This window comes from Bufo bufo, chromosome 4 (genome assembly GCF_905171765.1).
Source record: "Bufo bufo chromosome 4, aBufBuf1.1, whole genome shotgun sequence".
Classification (NCBI taxonomy): Eukaryota; Metazoa; Chordata; class Amphibia; order Anura; family Bufonidae; genus Bufo; species Bufo bufo.
Window position 1 is genome coordinate 293,452,478 of NC_053392.1, and position 21,180 is coordinate 293,473,657.

Here is a 21,180-nt window from a genome sequence, read left to right on the forward strand (position 1 = left end):
AACAGTTCAATAACACGAATCAGAACAGTAAATATAAAGTACAAAGCATACCATACTGTCAGAGTCAGGGAACTATAAATCTGTTGTTTACACAAGCATGTTTAATACTTATAGGGAAAAATATATAGGGGTGAGAAATATGTATATCCCAAATGCTCCGATAGCAAATGCTTTCTTATAGTAAATATCTGCTCTAGACTCCAGGACTAAATGTTACATGGCACTTAGCCAACATAAGATCAGTTTGCAGGAAGCACAAAGCCAGAGATAAATTGGTGTGATGGTAATCCTTACAAGTTTAGAACCATAGATAAAAACTTAAACCCAAAAGTCAGGACAGGACCACCACATATGGAATATACCACCTCTAAATCCAGATCTTTTCCAATGGCTTCTGGATCTGTAGGGCCCTGTGCAATAGCTCTGTAAGGTGAATAAATAGGACTAAATATAGAGTCTGTCATGAGACCCCAGGAATTCAATTAACACGGATCAGGTATAGTAGTTAAGCCCATAGGGTCCTGTCTACTTTGGGTCCTAAGACTGTTGCATTTCACGAGCCGTAACCCTTTTTATTTTACTGCTGATGCCGCTGTATGAGTTATATTTTCCAATTGCACCATTTTGGGGTACATATAATTGTTTAATTTGCTTATATTAATTTTTTTGGGGAGAATGCAAATAAATTCTCATCAGTTATGCCAGTCCTTTTGGCAAATTTTTTGCTTTTTACAATAAAAATAACAAATCATCTTTATTCTAAAATTCAGTGTGAATATGGCAATACCTAATAATAATACCTTTTTTTTTGTAATTTTCACAAAGAAAATGTATTCCACAGAAATGGTCTCACTTATATGTCCCTGGGTACATAAAGTTTACTTAATTTTTATAATTTTTTAGGGAGGAAGGACAAATCTGCAATAGTTTTTTTTCATGCACACGGCAGTGTAAATATTACGCTATTTACACAGGTTGTTATGATTGTAGCGGTGCCCTAAAAATACAGTAGGTTTTTTATGGTTTACCATTTGCTCTTATATTTTCAATCCTCAGCTTTTGTTTCCAAGAAAAGCATAGCAAAACAATCATAGCTGCAGGGAAAAAGCCCATATATGTGATAGAAATTCTGTCTACAGTCATATTGTGTCCTGCTTGTGTACCTGGCAATAGTTTGTATGACCATGAAAATTGCAGATAAATGCACTCCATTACCAATGTAGATTATAAATAAAATGTCTTTTGAGTTCAGTGCATTAGCAGCATAACACCATCTGCGGCCCACACAACTTACTTCTAATCTGTTTGCAATCCAAAACCAAAGAAATTACATTGACCAATGTTAAAGGATAACTGTCATATTTTCATAAAAAAATAAATTTTAACATATTTTACTGCTGCAGCAGCATTATGCATAAAGCAATCTTTAGTTTCTTCACTTACCACTGTTTTCCTTGAGTTTTCCCCTTAGTTACGGCTGTTTTGAATCCTACATTATGAGGATCTTCTCAAGATGGCTCCTCTGCCAGTTCTCTGAGGCCAAAACTGCATTCCCTCAGGTCACATACACACTTGCTGTAGCCAGCATCTTCCTGCCAGCCAATCAGATTAGATTACTGAGAGACACGCCTCCTCACTCTGAAGCCTAATGCAGGCATACACTGTGAAGGACCGCCCCTCCGTCTTCCTAGCCGGAGACAGATGAGCCCTTAATGAGACCTTAACCACCTCCCGACCGCCTAACGCACGGATGCGTCCGGAAGGTGGTTGATTCATTCCTCCTGGACGCATCCGTGCATCATCTCGCGAGACGCGAGATTTCGGTCACAGCCGGCCCGCGCATGCGCATCGCGGGCCGGCAAAAGTTAGAGGAGTATTTCGTCAGCAACCTGCCAGCCAATGCTCGTCGCTGGCAGGTTGCTGATTTTTAAAAAATCTAATCAGAAGCCATATAACACCTTATATTGATAAATATAAGGTGTTAAATGGCTTGTCTGCTCCTCTGCTGGTCCTTTTCGTCGGTTGCTTCCAGCAGAGGAGCAGACAAAACTGTGAGTACCCACCAAACACTGCACTTAGCCCCAGATCACCCTCCATCACCCCCATCACCCGAATTAACCCCTTGATCACCCCCTGTCAATCACCTAGTGAAAGGGAAAAAAGTGATCAGTGTAAACTGTCACTTTTTTTTCCCACTGGTATTGACTGTTAGGTTTAGGATAGTTTAGGTCCCTTGGTTAGGTAGTTAGCATCAGTTAGCGCCCAGCCCACCGCACCGCAGTCACTTATTCGCTGATTAGCGTATCGCTAATCAGCATTTGTACTTTTATAGTATCTGTAAGTGATCAAAACTGATCACAGTCAGATCTATAATTGTATTAGTGTCACCTTAGTTTGCCCTCCACCCAAAACGCAGTGTTTGCCCGATCAGGCCTGATCGGTCGCCACATGTGCGTTCACCCACGCCCGCCCCACCGCAGTGACAAAAAATTATTATTTTTTGATCACTGCACAATCACTTTCCAAGCTCTGCGGCGATAAAAAATATCAGTTTTGATATTTTTTATCAATCGCAGCGGCCTCCGGTACTTCGCTAGCCTCCCATTTGTAAGACAGGCTTGCTTTTTTTCTTGGGTAGTCTCAGGGAATACCCCTAAATTAAGTAGTCCAAAATGTCAAACAGGGGGTATTCTTCTGAAGAGGCCTACAGGATTCTGACCCAGTCGGATGAGGAATGGGAACCATCATCTGATGAATCTAGCGGGTCAGAATATGAACCTGTAGAAAGCAGTGGCACTCTGACCCAAAGTTCGGACGAGGAGGTTGAGGTCCCTGATAGCACCAGGCGTACCTGGCCCCGTGTCGCTAGACCACAGGTTGTGCAGGATCCGTTTCAAGGGCAGCAGAGTGGGGCTGGCGCTGTCGGATTACGCGGTGAGGCATACACCAGCAGCGCAGCCCATCCTGGACCTAGTACCAGCACTGCCATACAACATGGTGAAGTGGCGAGCAACAGAAGGGCAGTTGAAGCTGGTACGGTGGCAAGTGCAGTAGTTACCCCGTCGCAGCCACCGCAAAGACAGGCCCGTAGAGCCCCTAGAGTCCCTGAGCCGCACCTGTAGTTCCCCCTTTCACCGCCCAGTCTGGAGTTCGGGTTGAGACAGCTCAGATCGGTTCGGCCCTGGGATTTTTTGAGCTGTTCTTGACTGCGGAGCTCTTGGACTTAGTTGTGGCAGAAACAAATCGGTATGCCACACAATTTATATCCGCCAACCCGGGAAGCTTTTATGCCCAGCCTTTCCGGTGGAAACCAGTCCAAGTTTCCGAAATTAAAATTTTTCTGGGCCTTCTCCTCAACATGGGTCTAACTAAAAAGCATGAATTGCGGTCATATTGGTCCACGAACCCGATTCATCACATGCCCATGTTCTCTGCTGCTATGTCCAGGACATGTTTTGAGACCATCCTGCGTTTCCTGCACTTTAGCGACAACAGCACCTTTCGTCCCAGAGGCCACCCAGCTTTTGACCGGCTCCACAAAATTCGGCCCCTCATAGACCACTTCAACCAGAAATTTGCAGATTTGTATACCCCTGAGCAAAACATCTGCATAGACGAGTCCCTAATACATTTTACCGGGCGCCTTGGCTTCAAACAATACATCCCAAGCAAGCGCGCCCGGTATGGGGTCAAATTGTATAAGCTCTGTGAAAGGGCCACAGGCTATACCCACAAATTTTGGATCTATGAGGGAAAAGATCAGACCCTGGAGCCGGTCGGTTGCCCTGACTACTTGGGGAGCAGTGGGAAGACAGTCTGGGACTTGGTGTCACCGTTATTTGGCAAGGGGTACCATCTTTATGTGGACAATTTTTACACAAGTGTGCCCCTCTTCAGGCATTTGTTCCTAGAACAGATTGGCTGCTGTGGCACCGTGCGACCTAGTCGCCGGGGCTTCCCCCAACGGCTCGTTACCACCCGTCTTGCAAGGGGGGAGAGGGCTGCCTTGTGTAACCAAGAACTGCTCGCGGTGAAATGGAGAGACAAGCGTGACGTTTACATGCTCTCCTCCATTCACGCAGACACGACAATACAAATAGAACGGGCAACCCGTGTCATTGTAAAGCCCCTCTCAGTCCACAACTATAATGCGCTCATGGGAGGGGTGGACTTTAATGACCAGATGTTGGCTCCGTATTTAGTTTCCCGATGCACCAGACGCTGGTATAAGAAGGTGTCTGTATATTTGATTAAATTGGCTGCCTATAATAGTTTTGTTCTCTACAGTAAGGCTGGGAGAACAGGATCCTTCCTCAAATTTCAGGAAGAGATCATCGAGAACCTCCTGTATCCAGAAGGTTCCGTGGCCCCATCCACCAGTGTAGTGAGCCGTCTACACGAGCGACATTTCCCCAATGTCGTTGCTGGTACCTCAACTCAACCGTCACCCCGAAAAAGATGTTGTGTCTGTAGCAGGAGTGGAATAAGGCGTGACACCCGCTATTTCTGTCCTGACTGCCCTGACCACCCTGCCCTATGCTTAGGGGAGTGTTTCTGGAAGTACCACACACAGGTACACCTAGCATAGGGATCACATCTCACAGGACAGGCACACAGGGCTATTAGGGCCCTTTCTCTCACAGCTGCTGCAAACCTCTCCTTTCACCTGGGATAAAGTGCATAACGTACTTCGCCACATCTTTGGGCGATTTGCGCTTTGCACATTGTCCCATGGGGAAGGAGAGGTTTGTTCTATAAAGGTAAAAAATAAAAAATAAAAATTACCGGTAAGTAAAAAAGTTAACGTTCAGTTGAAAAAGTTAAAGTTTATATGTTCCGTTCAAATTTTATTATAAAGTTAATAAATTTATTGCGTTGCGGCCTGGTTTTTTCTTTTTGTTTTGTTTTTTTTACCTTCCAGGTGGACCAACCGATCGACTAGCTGCAGCACTGATGTGCATTCTGACAGAAGCATTGCGCTGCTGTCAGATTACACACAAGTCGGTGTATGCGGCGCTGCAAGACGAGATTTCTCCTCTGCAGTAAAAGATACGTTTGCCGAGGCATATGAGCTGAGGAGGTGGCGGTGTTCATATACTTTGGCAAACACTTTTCCAATTTTTTTATACAAAGTTGACATTTGACCAAGATATTTATCTCACCCAGCAAGGGTATATGGAAAATGACACCCCAAAACACATTGCCCAACTTCTCCTGAGTATGGAGATACCACATGTGTGACACTTTTTTGCAGCCTAGGTGGGCAAAGGGGCCCACATTCCAAAGAGCACCTTTCAGATTTCACCAGCCATTTTCGACAGATTTTGATTTCAAACTACTTACCACACATTTGGGCCCCTAGAATGCCAGGGCAGTATAACTACCCCACAAGTGACCCCATTTTGGAAAGAAGACACCCCAAGGTATTCGCTGATGGGCATAGTGAGTTCATAGAAGTTTTTATTTTTTGTCACAAGTTAGTGGAATATGAGACTTTGTAAGAAAAAATAATTAAAAAAAATCATAATTTTCCACTAACTTGTGACAAAAAATAAAAAGTTCTATTAACTTACTATGCCCATCAGCGAATACCTTAGGGTGTCTACTTTCCGAAATGGGGTCATTTGTGGGGTGTTTGTACTGTCTGGCCATTGTAGAACCTCAGGAAACATGAAAGGTGCTCAGAAAGTCAGAGCTGCTTCAAAAAGCTGAAATTCACATTTTTGTACCATAGTTTGTAAACGCTATAACTTTTACCCAAACCATTTTTTTTTTTACCCAAACATTTTTTTTTATCAAAGACATGTAGAACAATAAATTTAGAGAAAAATTTATATATGGATGTCGTTTTTTTTTGCAAAATTTTACAACTGAAAGTGAAAAATGTCATTTTTTTGCAAAAAAAATCGTTAAATTTCGATTAATAACAAAAAAAGTAAAAATGTCAGCAGAAATGAAATACCACCAAATGAAAGCTCTATTAGTGAGAAGAAAAGGAGGTAAAATTCATTTGGGTGGTAAGTTGCATGACCGAGCAATAAACGGTGAAAGTACTGTAGGTCAGAAGTGTAAAAAGTGGCCTGGTCATTAAGGGTGTTTAAGCTAAAGGGGCTGAGGTGGTTAATGAAAGCTGTTATTATAAGGTAATTACAGATCTTTTGGCAATCATTGACAGACTAACTCAGGTATACATGCGTAGCTCTAATAAACTAGCAAATAAAAACAAATATGACAGTTATCCTTTAAACATTCACAAAATTGTGCACCAAACATTTGTCTTCTCACTCTGAAAAAGGAAAATAGGTGTGAAAAGTAAACATGGAAAAGCTGTAACTGTAATTTTTGCCTTATTTATTAAAGGTAGATGATAAAATATATGCAAATTAGTTGCGTAAATGTACAACCTCATAGAAGAAGATAAAGAAATTTAGTCAGAAAATTTCAAATGTACAAGATTTGTTATGCTCCTTTTTATAACCTGGGCACAATTCTTTCCAACTACCCTCCCCACTTTAATAGGCACAAAAAACACCATTATCAATAAATGTTGGCCAGTTACCTTAGTCTAAGCACTTGTTTAGATCTTGCTGCATGGATATCAGTCACAACATCCTCATATAGAGGTATTTAACAATAGGGATCCACAATTTTTATACAAATATATTCCTGCATGTGTTATAATTTCTTTCTATCTACCAGTGTTTGCAATGCACTGAGCGACTGGATACATGCACCATAAAAATAATCACAGCAGTAGCATTAAAGCAATTTTGTCTAGGGTCTCAAAAGAGCTTGTGCCAACCCTGCTTCTGGATATTATAGTTTGATTGTTTTTACTATGAACATAGGAATCTATAGTTATCTCTTTGCTTCAGGAAACCAGTTTTAAACATTGACAGAAAAGTATCACCAAGCTTTTTACAAAAGTAATCTCTCTGAACTGTAAAATCAATTTATTTTGTCAGATAAGCTCAGCTATCCTCAGCCAATTCAGTGATAAGAGTGATATTTGTGCCAGAGGATTGTTTTTCATTATTAGAATTCTGCCTCAAAGCATTTGCATATCATTTTTGTATCTTAAATAGAATAGTTATAGTTTCCTGTAATGTATTAGCAATGCTATCAAGCTGTACCAGTCTTGACATAGTCAAGCTCATGTTCGTACTTGAAAGATATACAGATATACAATGCTGACTTTCAAAAAATTTGTTCCTTTTTTTCACAGATGATCTTTATCATTTTAGTTGGCGCCTTAAACTTGGACAAGGTTTTTAATGTATCTGTGGTCCTGTCACTTACATATCCATTCCAGGGTCTGTGTGTGGTCTAGATTTTGCAGTGTCAAACAGACTTTTATTAACTCCTCCACAATGCTGGACATGTGTAGTGAAATACCCCAAAAACTGTAAACATGAGAGATACAGATCACTTTATTCATGGGAGAATTTATGAGCTACATTCTCTAAATTAATGAAGGAACCCAGTCATCCTGTCAAGATCAATCCATTAAATCAAAGATTATAAATGATAACTTTGTCTTGTTTATTCTGCTTTTTTACCTGTTATTTTTTGAAATATGTTTTGGAAATGAAGTATTTTTCTTTGGAACTTAATCCAAAGGAAAATGACATTAGGAACTGCAGAATGCTTCATATTTTCCATCTCCTTACTCTACTCTTGAATTTGTTGAAATAATTGCAGATTTTCCAAGTTGTATAATTTCATGTATCAACAAACCAAAGCTACTGTTAGATTTTAACCAGCCCATGTCTTCAAAACTCTCCTCAAACTGCCAGAACGAATGCATAAAAATAGCGGAAATATTTTATAAAGACCAAAGTGTACCTCTCAATCAGTTCTTTAATTTCAATTTTAACAGAATTAGTATAGACCTGAATAAAACCTTATTGACTTTTAATTAGTAGTGGAAAACACAGACGAAAAAGGATTACAGTATAAGGAGTAATGTATAACAACATTTACTTACAAAAAATAGCATATCACAATGTGTGCACAGTTACTCATATATACCACCTCATGGTACACTGGCCTGGATAACTGCGATTTGACATTTCTAAATGTAATTCTTCCTTCATTGCGGTGAAGTAACAGAATCACTAAATTGTATTAAACTTTTAATTCTCAGATGCTGTAGGAAGTCATAATTAAAGAAAGCTAAATGTAAAAACAAAACAAAGCATTTTAATTGTGGATTGTTACAAATAAATAAGCTTGTTGCATCCAAAGTGGGCAAAAAACAAAACAAGAGAAAGTAAAAAGCAAAATAGCTGAATACTGCATGAGCAGACAGCAGAAGCATGCACAGAACGTAGGGGGCCTCATAAGAATAAACATGTTTCACACCCCAGACACCCCAATTCTCAGATGCTTGAGAACTGTAGGAAGTCATAATTAAAGAAAGCTAAATGTGAAAATAAAAAAAAGCATTTTTCTATTATAGCAGTTTTAAGTGAATATAATAAAAGATGTAGTTTTAGATAAATAGTTAGGACCCCTAAAGAGATTTTTTGGTCAGAGGACCATTTTGTTCATTATTCTGAAGAAACAACCAAAAATGATGCCTTAATGGATACACATGTTAACACACACAAACATATGTGTTAACGTCAGAAGAAACAGTGGCTTGTTCTAAACAAGCCTGGAAATATTCCCCCTTTTATTTGGAAACAGAAGCAGTACTGAGTGGATGCGGAAAGAGTAAGGTGTGTAGGAATATTAATGGCATTTAACAGTAATAGTAGAGGCAGTAGTTGCAGCACAGCATGGAACAGAAAAGGCAGTAAATGTGTGTGGCCATGTTGGGGTATTAGTAGTAGTGGCCACAGTGTAGGGGTAATGGTAGTGGCAATAGAGGGAGCAGCAACTGCAATGGGAGCACTAGTGGAAACCATGCAGTATAGAACATGATGATAGGCAGGCAGACACTGTCAGTGACATGATTGGGCAGTGATAAAAGTGGTGATAAACTCATCAGCCTTAGCCGGTGGTGTGTGAAAATCCTAATGCCTCATTTATTTTGACAAAAGTGATGGTTTGCACACTTGCAGTGACAGCTTTGTTCGTTTCAGTGTGATGACAGCGCCTGCCGTGCTGAAAACCCTCTTGACAGTATCCTGGAGGCTGGACGAGACAGATCAGCAATAGCAAACTGGGCCAATTCCAGTTACTTTTCCAATCTGCCTTCCCAGAAGTCCATGGGGTCAGGGAACAGGTTATGTACAAGAGAAAGGCCATTTGGGTGAAGGTGTGGGACTGTGCCACCTTTGAAGAATTATGAGACAAGTTTTAAGCACAGCTGACAAAAATTACGAATGCCATAGAGAAGAATAACATTTTGGTGAAGGCACAGAAGTATGTCACATAAGGAGAATGCCAAGGCAAAGGGCAGTTGGCCAGAGATAGCACAGCCTGTTGCTGAATTAAATTTTATTAAAGATTATTAAACAGTAGAAAAATTGCAAGTGCTTTTTCTGTTATTTACAGACAGAGGTGGAGTTAAATGTCACTCCCCTCCTATACACTGCAAACTGATATTGACAATTTACAGTGGTAATACAATGCATTGAATGAATCTGGTATATTGACACAGTACAATGCATTAACTAAAACTGCACAGTATATTGACGCAATACAATGCATTAACTAAAACTAAAAAGGTCTTTTGACATAATAGAATTTGTTGAATGAAACTGAATTATTAATTAAGGACAATGCAGTAACTACAACTGCATGGTATAATGATGCAACACAATCCATTAACTAAAACAGCACTATATATTGATGTAATACAATGCATTGAATGAAACTGGTATATCAATGCAGTACAATGCCTTAACTAAATTTGCATGTTATATTGACACAATAAACAAAACTAATAACAATAAAAACAAAAACTGCACGGTATATTGACATAATACAATGTGTTGAAAGAAAATGCTATATTAATGCAGTATAATGCATCAACTAAAACTGCACAGTGTATTGACGCATTATAACTTTTTAACTACAAAATGAATTGTATATTGACGGAATACAGCGCATTAACTTAAACTGTATGATATGTTGATGTAATACAATACATTGAATGAAACTGCAATATTAATGCACATACAATGTGATAACTAAAACTGCCCGGTTTATTGATGCAATAAAATGCATTAACTAAAAATGCACTATATATTGATGTAATACAATGCGTTGAATGAAGCTGGTATATTAATGCAATACAATGCATTAACTAAAACTGCACAGTATAATTATGTAATTCAATATGTTAAATACAACTGCATGGTATACAGTATTGGTGTAATATAATGTGTTGAATGACACTGGTAAATTAATGCATACAGTGAGTTAACTAAAACTGCACAGTATATTGACACAACACAATGCATTGAATTAAACAAATATATTATTGCAGTACAATATGTTAACTAAAGCTGCACAGTATATTGACATAATAAAATGCATTCAATGAAACTGGTATATTAATACGGTACAATGTGTTAATGAAAACGACATGGTAAATTCATGCAATATAATGTTTTAATTACAACTTAACAGTATACTGATGCAATACAATGTGCTGAATGAAACTAGTATATTGATGCACTGAAATGCCTGATTGCAAACGGTAGCTAAATTGAAACAGTTCTGCCCAGCAGTGTTAGAGAAAATGATTACAGATCACGTCTGCCAGAGCCTTGGTATTCCTGTAGTGATTCATGTGGTTATAGCACCATCTATCGGTGTTAAGTTGTATTACACTTTGTTTTTCCTGTTACAAAGACTACTGCATTGTCGGTGGTGCAAAGCATTGTGGGAGTGCAAAGCATTCTGGGAAAGAGAAGTATCCAGTCTCCAGGACACAGTTCAGAGCTGTCTCCTTCTCAAACTCCACTATCCTTGTAAACGCATATCTGGTGAGAGATCTATCTTTGATTCAGAGATATTGTGTTATGCAGTAGTGATGGATGAATATCGGCCAGGACGGTTCGCGATCAAATATTCGCGAACCGCGCTTTCGCGGCGGGCCCCATTAACTTTAATTGCAGGCGAACCTGAAAACCCTTCAGGTCATATTTGCAGCCAGCAAACACTTACTAGAAGTACACAAATAGTCCCACAACATGGACAGTGACATACCTGTAAGAGGTGGACCCGAGGGAGTCCGTTAGGATACAGTGAACCACACAAGAATGAATGCACGGACAGTGAGCTGTGTGAAATAAAATAATTTTACTGACTTTAGAAGAGAAAACTATATACAATATAATGTACACCGTGATCCAGCCGGACCACACGGAGTGAGGTATGTTCTGGTGTACTGAAGTGGTGATACAAACTCTCTGGGTTGTTAGCAACCCAAGATTGTCCACAGTGGGACCCCAGCTGGGAATTCCCTAATTTAGGTACTGTACCTTTAAATACTCATACTTTGCCTAAATGCCACTAAATATGGCAGGATCTCCTAACCAAACACAGCGAACTGAAGCCACTAGGAATCAACACTAAATTTGGGGTCTGTGTACCTGGGATCTCGGCTGAGGGGCACTGTGGCTCACAGAGGCCAAATACAGAAAAATCCCACACTATCCCCCCAAATGCCGGTAATGCCCACTCCCCCACCTCAGCTAGACTCCCTTGAACTTCCACGTGGCTATTTGTAACTCCAGAGCCGGGATGTGGATCCACTTGCTGTCGCAGTAAAGCTTTAATTGCTGCAGCGGTGCCAAAACTTGTCCTCACCCTGATTGCAGGGAGGGACCTGAGCTCAGGATTTAAGTCCCATTAAAAGTGCGCACTAACCGAATGTAAAATGCTTCAGGCTAAGATCTCCAGTGCAGGCTTGAATGGCAGCTTGGTTTTCTTGATGATGATTCACCGCTGGCCTCAGGGCAGGCAGGCCTCTGGTCTCCTCAGCTCCTGATTATAAATGAAGACTACAGATCCTCTTTAGCAGGCAGCAGATATTCACCACAGATCCTCTTTAGCAGGCAGCAGATATTCACCACAGATCCTCTTTAGCAGGCTGCAGATATTCACCAATCGTCCCTTGCTTGCTGTGGATAAAGCCTTCAATCTCTGGCTGATCACAGGACACCTCAGGTAAACAATTTAGCAGACACGTCTGAATCCGTTGCTCTCCAACTGCCGACTCTCTGTCCTCCTGCCACTTCCTTTCTCCAGCCCCTGTAGCTTTTCCCAGGAAGTTAGGACATGGCAACAAAATAAATAAGAAGCTATTTTTTACAGTCTATTTCAATAAGAAAGCCAATCAGGTGCAGCTATAAGATTACTTTTCTTTTTATATATTAATTGTCAACATCTCGCTCCTATTAGTTCTAAGGGGGCTGTCCGACTAAGGGCCTCTAGTGGCCAGTCACACAAACTGCATGTTATATCACTATAGCTGATTCAATGTAGTCACAGATGTATCCAATTGGAATATCATATGTTTCATCTTGGGGGCCCCAGACTGTGACCCCCTCACATCCCACCCCACTAGATGGTGGCGACCTCGACACCACTCTCACAGACCCAGGGTTCCCACACAAACTCCTCCTGAGCATAGCGCTGAGGAGGAATCCCTGCCGTGGGCCTTGTCAACCGACGTAGTTGAGAAGGGGGTGTCTGACTTGGTACCACCACACTCAAGGGTGACACCGGATCAATTACAGTTGACCGGGGAGGAAATCCCTCTGGATAGGACCAGGGCACCGCCCACCGCTCATCTGTCATCGCCCCTTCTTGGGAAACCGGTTCACTCCTGGGCGGAGCCTGCTCTCGAAACCGGCACAACCGCAGCATGTTTCTATGTAAATTTCTAACAGGACCTCCACCCCCCTCTGGTTCAACCTCGTAGACGGGTATGTCTGAACCCACCCTGCGCCGAACTATATATGGTGTGGCCTCCCACTGATTGTCCAGTTTTCCACAAGGCCTCTTCTCCCTGACTAGCACACGATCTCCCGGGGAGAAGACTTCAGTCCATACTGGCCCCGAGTTAGGGTGTTGTAGTCGCTGCAACCGCTCTCCCACCACCTTGTGGACGGTCCTCAACCGTCGTCGATGTTCTCGAGTCCACTCGGTTGCAGTGCGTGCTTGCTCACTGTCAGGCGAGGGCATGTTCAACTCTCCCAGCTCTCTCCCAGTCCGACCAAACATAAGCATGTACGGTGAGTAACCGGTCGTGCTGTGCACCCGGTTATTATAGGCCCAAGTCAATTCGGGGAGATACTCCGGCCATCTGGATTTCTGATCCTTTTCCAGTGTCCTCACCATCTGAAGGAGTGTACGATTGAAGCGTTCACATGCCCCATTCTCTTGCGGGTGATACGGTGTCGTCCGGGACTTCTCGATACCGTACAGGTGATATAGTTCATTCATCAGGGCCCCCTGAAAGCAGGCCCCCTGATCCGAATGTATCCGACTTGGACACCCATACACCTGTATAAAACGATGGCAGACGGCCTCCGCTGCTGACTGGGCCATCTGGTCTCGGGTTCGCACTGCCACCGCAAACTTTGTAAAATGATCGTTCATAACCAAACAAAAACTATGACCCGAATTGGAGTGCCCCACCTGCACATAATCTATCATCAATAGTTCTAATGGCTGGGACGTTTGGATGGTCTGAATCAGAGCCCTCTGCTCCACACTTTTGTTTAGGTCGCAAGCTCTGCACATCTGACAGGCCTTCTCCACCATCCGTTCAAGATCTGGCAGTAAACCAGCCTCTGTAGCTACTTATAAGTTTTATCACTACCAAAGTGGGCACCCCTCTCATGAGCTTCTCGAGCAGCCGCGGGAGCCATGGCAACCGGGATAACGATTTGCCACCGATGATCCAACTCTGTCCGTGTATAGATCTTCCGATACAACAGGTCGTGGGCCACTGTCAGTTTGTCCCACTGCCGGAGCAGCTTGTGGCCCTCAGGCATCAGACTTTCTCGCTCCTCTGGCTTTGGCCACGTTTTATGCCGGACCCACTGTTTTACCCTCCAGATATCTTCACACTCATTCTGGGCCCGCACCCAATCTGCATGGGTCCTTCCTAACAGTACAGATGGCCCTTGCGCCACCACCGCAAAGGAAGGTAGGCGACCCAGGTCAGGAGTCTCAGAGTCCTCCAGGTCATCGTCAACATCTCCATCCGGGGAGCCCACAGGTACTCTGGACAATGCATCAGCGTTAGCATTCTCTTTTCCAGACCTGAACTTGATCCGGTAGTTGAACTTCGCCAGTCGAGCTATCCACCGCTGTTCTAAAGCTCCCAACTTCGCATTATTCAGGTGTGCCAAAGGGTTATTATCTGTCAGCACCAACACCTCCATCCCAGTCAGGTATTCGGCGAAGCGTTCCGTCATTGCCCATAACAAGGCCAACAGCTCTAACTTAAAGGAGTTGTAATTGTCTGGATTTCTCTCGGACCCTCGGAGAAAGCGACTCCCATACGCAATAACCCGCTCCCGACCATCCTGCATCTGTGCTAGCACGGCCCCCAGGCCATGCAGGCTCCCATCCGTGTACAACAGAAATGGGGTATCGAACTGAGCATAAGCTAAGATTGGGGCTTTTGTCAGAGCATCCTTCACTTCATCTAGTGCTTTCTCCTGCCTCTCCCCCCATGAAATTGGATGGTTTTTAGGGCCGTTAGCTGTCCCCCGGAGCAATTCATTCAAGGGCCCCACAATATGTGCAAACTTGGGGATAAATCGACGGTAGTACCCCGTCAGCCCCAAAAACGCCTGGAGTTCTCGTAGGGTCTTCGGTCGTGGCCACTTCTGAACCGCTTCCACTTTTCCGGGAGAGGGTTGCACCCCTTCTGGGTTCACCACATGGCCCAGATACTCAATGCTTCGACGAAAGAGTTGACACTTTTTCGGTTTTATCTTCAACCCATGGTCCCTTAAGCGTTGGAGGACCTGCCGCAGCCGGGCCAGATGGTCTTCAAAGGACTTCCCGAAGACCACCACATCGTCAAGATATATCAACACTGATTCAAAGTTAAGGTCTCCCAGACAGTGCTCCATTAACCTTTGGAATGTACCCGGAGCGTTGGTTAGTCCGAATGGCATCCGATTGAATTCATACAACCCCATCGGGAGGATGAACGCTGTTTTCGCCTTATCTTTTTTCGCCATAGGCACCTGCCAGTATCCGCTGGCCAAGTCGAGGGTGGAGAAGAACTGGGCTCTCCCCAGTGCAGACAATGTCTCTTCGATCCTCGGGAGGGGGTAAGCGCCCCGTACCGTATTTGCGTTCAGCTTCCGGTAATCAACGCAGAACCGGAGAGTCCCATCTTTTTTTCGGACCAGTACCACTGGTGCCGCCCATGGACTTTGGCTTTCCTGAATAACCCCGTTATCTAGCATACTTGCCAACATAGTTTTCACCTCTTGATAGACCTTGGGAGGGATCTGCCGGTACCGCTCTCGGATCGGCGGGGAGTCCCCTGTGGGGATTTCATGTTCTATCGCTGTCGCACACCCAAAATCCACCTCATGGCGGGAGAAGGCATCTTGGTACTCCCACAGAAGGGTCTTTACCTTCCCTCGCTGCTCGGGAGTCAAGGTTCCATGATCCATATCCATGAGCTCCATAATCTTCCGGCCATTCCAATCCACAGTGGGGATTTCTTCTGGGGTCGTCCCCACAGCATAAGTCCATATTTTTTGCTGACTTGGCTCGAGAGTGAACTCCTCTTTCCGGAGCACTTCCCCGTCCTGCACTCTGACTTCAGCTAGCAGGGTCCTGGGTGGCACGGTGACCTCCTGGTCCTGCAGGTTGATGCATCTGACGGGTACTCGACCATCTATCACGGTTGTCAAGGCTCTAGCTACTAACGGTTTCGCTCTCCCTTCTCCACTGGGAACAGGTTCTACCATGACCTCCAAGCCGTCTAGCCTCCGGTTGGTGCCCACGGCCATCATAACTACACGCTCCTGATGTGGGCCAAACACCATTGTGGCGCACGATGGAACCCTCACAATCCCCACAGACTGGCCTGGAGTCACGCTGTTCTGCAAGCCACAACTCCTCACCGTCACCATCTGCCGAAGGACTCTCTGTATCGGTCGATGAGTCGTGGCATGCTGCCAATAGCGGGGGCTCTCCTTAGCAAAAAGTTGGTGGTCTAGCTCCCGCAGAACATTCATCCCTAATGTCACGGTCAACCCTCGCCTGGGGGAATGTGTCACTAGGATCACTCCTTTGGTTCCCATATCGTGGCCAAATTTTTTTTATCCTTATCCATACCACCCCCTTCACTACCAAGCTTTCATTGTTGGCCGCGACCAAGTGGATCAGGCTGCCAGCTTCTGGTCTCATTTTGCACCCGAAATGGGACTCAAAATAGTCATAGGGCATAATCGTACACTCTGACCCAGTATCCACCAGGCAGCAAACCCTCTGCCCCTCGATGTCTGCTTCCAGCCATGGACTCTCGGAGTACAAATCTTGGTACCCATGGATAGGGCGTCGTCTTCTAGTCTCCACCGCAGGCCGCCCTGTCACTGCGGCAGTGGGGAGTTTAAAGGAAGCCCCTCTCCTTCGTCTGCTCGGTCCGAGGAGCAGTTTCGGGCATAATGACCCAGCTGCTTACACTTCCAGCAGCGGACCCGGATTCGTTCCCTCTGTTCATGGGGTCGTCCCACAGGAATTTCCTCTCCTGCCTGCCGTGTGGCTGGTATGGCCATGGGAGCACTCCTCCTTGTCGAATCGGCCGTCCTCCATCGAGCCATCTCGGCACACAGCGCAGTCACTGCCTCACACAGCTTCTCCTGGACCACCTCTCCAGAGGATTCTTCCCGCACTTTGCCAGTCATTCGCACAGCTGACACAGCCTTGAAGGTTCCCGTAGTCATTCGGAGTTCCCGTGCGATTGCTTCTGTGTAGACTTCCACAAATGGTTTGTCCGGGTTCTGGATTATGTATTCGGACATTTACTGCCTTAGCCGCTCGTCCCCGATCCCTTAAGGACCAGGCCATTTTTTGCAAATCTGACCAGTGTCACTTTAAGTGGTGATAACTTTAAAACGCTTTTACTTATCCAGGCCCTTCTGAGATAGTTTTTTCGTCACATATTGTACTTCATGACACTGGTAAAATGAAGTCAAATTTTTTATTTTTTTTGCATAAAAAAATACCTAATTTACCAAAATTTTTGAAAAATTTGCAGATTTCAAAGTTTCAGTTTCTCTACTTTTGTAATACATAGTAATACCCCCAAAAATTGTGATGACTTTACATTCCCCAAGATATTTTATTTTTTGGGGATGTTACAAGGCTTAGAAGTTTAGAAGCAAAAAATGACCCCATTCTATAAACTACAGGGAGTGCAGAATTATTAGGCAAGTTGTATTTTTGAGGATTAATTTTATTATTGAACAACAACCATGTTCTCAATGAACCCAAAAAACTCATTAATATCAAAGCTGAATATTTTTGGAAGTAGTTTTTAGTTTGTTTTTAGTTTTAGCTATTTTAGGGGGATATCTGTGTGTGCAGGTGACTATTACTGTGCATAATTATTAGGCAACTTAACAAAAAACTAATATATACCCATTTCAATTATTTATTTTTACCAGTGAAACCAATATAACATCTCAACATTCACAAATATACATTTCTGACATTCAAAAACAAAACAAAAACAAATCAGTGACCAATATAGCCACCTTTCTTTGCAAGGACACTCAAAAGCCTGCCATCCATGGATTCTGTCAGTGTTTTTATCTGTTCACCATCAACATTGCGTGCAGCAGCAACCACAGCCTCCCAGACACTGTTCAGAGAGGTGTACTGTTTTCCCTCCTTGTAAATCTCACATTTGATGATGGACCACAGGTTCTCAATGGGGTTAAGATCAGGTGAACAAGGAGGCCATGTCATTAGATTTTCTTCTTTTATACCCTTTCTTGCCAGCCACGCTGTGGAGTACTTGGACGCGTGTGATGGAGCATTGTCCTGCATGAAAATCATGTTTTTCTTGAAGGATGCAGACTTCTTTCTGTACCACTGCTTGAAGAAGGTGTCTTCCAGAAACTGGCAGTAGGACTGGGAGTTGAGCTTGACTCCATCCTCAACCCGAAAAGGCCCCACAAGCTCATCTTTGATGATACCAGCCCAAACCAGTACACCACCTCCACCTTGCTGGCGTCTGAGTCGGACTGGAGCTCTCTGCCCTTTACCAATCCAGCCACGGCCCCATCCATCTGGCCCATCAAGACTCACTCTCATTTCATCAGTCCATAAAACCTTAGAAAAATCAGTCTTGAGATATTTCTTGGCCCAGTCTTGACGTTTCAGCTTGTGTGTCTTGTTCAGTGGTGGTCGTCTTTCAGCCTTTCGTACCTTGGCCATGTCTCTGAGTATTGCACACCTTGTGCTTTTGGGCACTCCAGTGATGTTGCAGCTCTGAAATATGGCCAAACTGGTGGCAAGTGGCATCTTGGCAGCTGCACGCTTGACTTTTCTCAGTTCATGGGCAGTTATTTTGCGCCTTCGTTTTTCCACACGCTTCTTGCAACCCTGTTCACTATTTTGAATGAAACGCTTGATTGTTCGATGATCACGCTTCAGAAGCTTTGCAATTTTAAGAGTGCTGCATCCCTCTGCAAGATATCTCACTATTTTTGACTTTTCTGAGCCTGTCAAGTCCTTCTTTTGACCCATTTTGCCAAAGGAAAGGAAGTTGCCTAATAATTATGCACACCTAATATAGGGTGTTGATGTCATTAGACCACACCCCTTCTCATTACAGAGATGCACATCACCTAATATGCTTAATTGGTAGTAGGCTTTCGAGCCTATACAGCTTGGAGTAAGACAACATGCATAAAGAGGATGATGTGGTCAACATACTCATTTGCCTAATAATTCTGCACACAGTGTACACCCCTCAAGGTATTCGAAACTAATTTTACAAACTTCGTTAACCATTTAGGTGTTGCACAAGAATTATTGGCAAATGGGGATGAAATTTGAGAATTTCATTTTTTTGCCTAATTTTCCATTTTAACCCATTTTCTCCACTAACAAAGCAAGGGTAAACAACAGAACAAGACTGTATCTTTATTGCCCTGACTCTGCCATTTACAGAAACACCCTATATGTGGCCGTAAACTACTGTACGGGCACACAGTAGGGCGTAGAGGGAAAGGTGCGCCGTATGGTTTTTGGAAGCCAGATTTTGCTGGACTGGTTTTTTGACACCATGTCCCATTTGAAGCCCCCCTGATGCACCCCTAGAGTAGAAACTCCATAAAAGTGACCCCATCTAAGAAACTACACCCCTCAAGGTATTCAAAACTGATTTTACAAACTTTGTTAACCCTTTAGGTGTTGCACAAGATTTAATAGAAAATAGAGATACAATTTCAAAATTTCACTTTTTTGGCAGATTTTCCATTTTAATATTTTTTTTTCCAGTTACAAAGCAAGCGTTAACAGCCAAACAAAACTCATTATTTATGGCCTTGATTCTGTAGTTTACAGAAACACCCCATATGTGGTCGTAAACAGCTGTACCGGCACACGGCAGGGCGCAGAAGGAAAGGATGCCATACGGTTTTTGGAAGTCAGATTTTGCTGGACTGTTTTTTTTGACACCATGTTCCATTTAAAGCCCCCCTTATGCAACCCTAGAGTAGAAACTCCAAAAGAGTGACCCCATTTTAGAAACTACGGGATAGGGTGTCAGTTTTGTTGGTACTAGTTTAGGGTACATATGATTTTTGGTTGCTCTATATTACACTTTTTTGTGCGGCAAGGTAACAAGAAATAGCTTTTTTGGCAGTTTTTTTTTTGTTATTTACAACATTCATCTGACAGGTTAGATCATGTGGTAATTTTATAGAGCAGGTTGTCATAGACGCGGCGATACCTAATATGTATACAATTTTTTTTATTTATGTAAGTTTTACACAATGATTTCATTTTTAAAACAAAAAATTTTTTTTAGTGTCTCTAAGAGCCATATTTTTTTCTGTTTTTGGGAGATTATCTTAAGTAGGGTCTCATTTTTTGCGGGATGAGATGACGGTTTGATTGGCACTATTTTGGGGTGCTTGCTATTACACTTTTTGTGATGTGAGATGACATAAAATTGCTTTTTTTACACCGTTTTTATTTTTATTTTTTTCCGGTGGTCACCTGAGGGGTTAGGTCATGTGATATTTTTATAGAGCCAGTCGATACGGACGTGGCGATACCTAATATGTATACTTTTTTTTTATTTATTTAAGTTTTACACAATGATTTCATTTTTGAAACAAAACAAAAAAAATCATGTTTTAGTGTTTCCATAGTCTAAGAACCATAGTTTTTTCAGTTTTTGGGCGATTATCTTGGGTAGGGTATGATTTTTGCGGGATGAGATGACGGTTTGATTGGCACTATTTTGGCGTACATGCGACTTTTTTGATCACTTTTATTACCTTTTTTGGGAAGTAAGGTGGGCAAAATTTAAATTTCATCATAGTTTTTTTTTTTTTTATGGCGTTCACCGTTCTGGTAAAGTAACATGACAGTTTTATAGATCAGGTTGTTATGGACGCGGCGATACCAAACATATGTAGGGAATTTTATTTTTATTTTTCATTTTTAATCAGTAATAAATATGTTTTTTGATTTTTACTTTTTTTTACATTTTTTTTTACCCAGACCCACTTGGTTCTTGAAGATCCAGTGGGTCTGATGTCTGTATAATACAGTACAGTACACTATATAGTGTTTTGTACTGTATTTTACTTACACTTTGTCTGAACAGATCTATGCCTTTAGCACAGATCTGTTCAGCACCATGGACAGCAGGATGCCTGAGAAGGCGTCCTGTTGCCATGGGAACCTTCCCCGTCTGCTCAGTTGTGGCCACAACTGCGCAGATGGAGAAGGGTAAGGAGGGGGGCTCCCTCCCTCTGTCACCCCATCCTGTCGGGGGGCTGCAAAGGCACAGCAAAGGCACAGCAGCCCCCCAATGTTAACCTCTGCTCTTCCATACCGCGGTCCGTACGGACCGCGGTATGGAAAGGGTTAAAAGGCTGACATCGCATCACAGATGTCAGCCGTTTATACCAGGGTGTCAGCAATGTGCTGACACCCTGGTATACCCACTGGCCACCAACGATTATTCAAGGGGAGGCGGGCGGGGATCGC